Source organism: Echinops telfairi, unplaced genomic scaffold, assembly GCF_000313985.2.
Source record: "Echinops telfairi isolate 266 unplaced genomic scaffold, ASM31398v2 ScPeMD7_7468;HRSCAF=8506_0, whole genome shotgun sequence".
Lineage (NCBI taxonomy): Eukaryota > Metazoa > Chordata > Mammalia > Afrosoricida > Tenrecidae > Echinops > Echinops telfairi.
In genome coordinates this window covers 95,649,137-95,651,147 of record NW_022111369.1, presented here as the reverse complement: position 1 = coordinate 95,651,147, position 2,011 = coordinate 95,649,137, and positions in this window count along the sequence as shown.

Sequence of the window (2,011 nt, the reverse complement as noted above, 5' to 3'; positions counted from 1 at the left end):
AGGGAGAAAGATGAAGCTTTCTACTTCTGGAAAGAACTACAGCTTCAGACTCCTGCAGGGCAGTCTCCATCCTATAGGGATGCTAAGAGGCAAACACCTCAGACCTGACTGCATTGTATTTGAGCTCGAACGCCAGCAATAACTGGGTGTCTTTCCTGTTTAGAACAGACTAGGGGCGGATAGTAGCCAGCTGTGTGGCTGCCTCCCTGAGAACATTAGAAGTGGACATCATTTAGCATTAGTGCCAACGAGCTACTGTGACAAGAATTCGTAACGCTTGTACCGAATCTAGAATGTTAGTTTCTACTTCATGTCCTTTGTTCTGAGCATATTGTGCTGTGGATGAGAGTCTACAGAGCACATTAGTTTGGTGATGGGCACTGGCATGCCCTCAGGGAAACTGTCCCCTGCTGGTCCTCCTTTCCCACCTGCTCCTGCCACCTGAACATCGCTCCCCCAGGTAAATGCTGCACCTCCACCTTCAGGAGTGTCACTGCTCCTCCCTTCAGGCTGGAAGGTGGTCCCTGGGGGTAACTTCGGCTCCAGGCTCGAAGGGTGCCCCAAGAGCCAGGCTCAGGTTCCTCCAGTCTCCATCACCTCAAGAAGTCCGGTCCTCTTTATGACCTTGAATTGTGCCCTGAATTTTCCTCCCCCTGGTTCATGTGTTATAATACCTCTTTTCGGGTGTCGAAAAGCAAGGATGTGGCTTTGAGGACAAAGGTGTGTTTGACCCAAGGGATGGTATTTTCACTCACACACGTGTGAGAGTGGGACATTGAATAGGGAAGACTGAAGAAGAATCGCTGCGTTTCAATTGTGGTGCTGGAGAAGTATGTACTGTAAGTGCTATGGACTGGCAGAAGGACAATTAAATCTGCCCTGGAGGAAGTGTGCCCCTAAGAGGCAAGGATGGCAAGACTTCACCTCACATGTTGGACAAAAGGAGACCCGTCCCTGGAGCAGGACATCATGCTTAGAGTGTTAGGCCAGATTGAGTAGAGAAATGCAGGGACACTCATCTATGTAGAAGAAGGCTTTCTATCAAGAAGTAGTGATAGGAAGAAAATGCCCCGGCCCCGTCCAACTCGAGTCCATAGTTCCCATACTGGTCCATAAGTCCCTGTGCAGTCGCATGCAGTGATGCTGAGTGCAGGAAGTCACAGGCCGGCGGGTGCAGGCGTGTGTGGGTCCCAGGTTGGGAACGTGGCAGGGCTCCCGCAGTCCTCAGAGTCCCAGCAAGCAGGAAGGCGAAGGGGACACAGCAGTTCCCCGTGCCTCTCCTGGACCATCACGGAGGCATCAGGCTGCGGCTTGGCAGGTTTGACTCCATCCTTGGCTAGGAGTGTCTGGTTGACCTAAAATCATCTAACTTGACTTGAGAGAGGGGCAGCACAAAAGAAGACCCCCGAGGTAGAGTAGCAGTGGCTGCAACAAAGGGCTCGCGTGCAGGAACATTGAGGATGTGCAGGACCGGATAGTGTTTGGTTCTGTAGTACATGGGGTTGCTAGGAGTTGGAAACGGTTTGAAGCTACCTGGCAACAACTTGATCTCTAGGTTCTGATCCTCAGCGCGATGGCTGCTCAGCTTACAGACAGAATTCATAATGTCAGGGTTTATTACGGAAGTTAAGATGTAATGCCACTAAGAAATGCTCGGGATACTTGTTTATCCGGACATGGTACAAAGTTCTTTCATGTCATCTAATAAATGCCCGAAACCTCAACTTGAAGGCATTCGGCCCAACCTCTGTGGGTCAGCACACCCAGCTCCCCGAGTTAAGTGCCCAGAGGCACCTCACTCCAATAAGCCTCCACCCAAAGCCACTCAGCGCCACTTCCGTGTATCAGCTGGCCCAACTTCCCCAATTAAGTTTCCAGGTAGGTGGCCCGCTCCACAAGCCGGCCTCCTGCACAAGGGCACTCAGCTGGACCTGCTCTGTGGGTTGGGAAGTTCATCGCTGTTCCACGCTCTGGTCCCTGGTTCTGCTGCTGCTCCTCTGATGGCACAGCC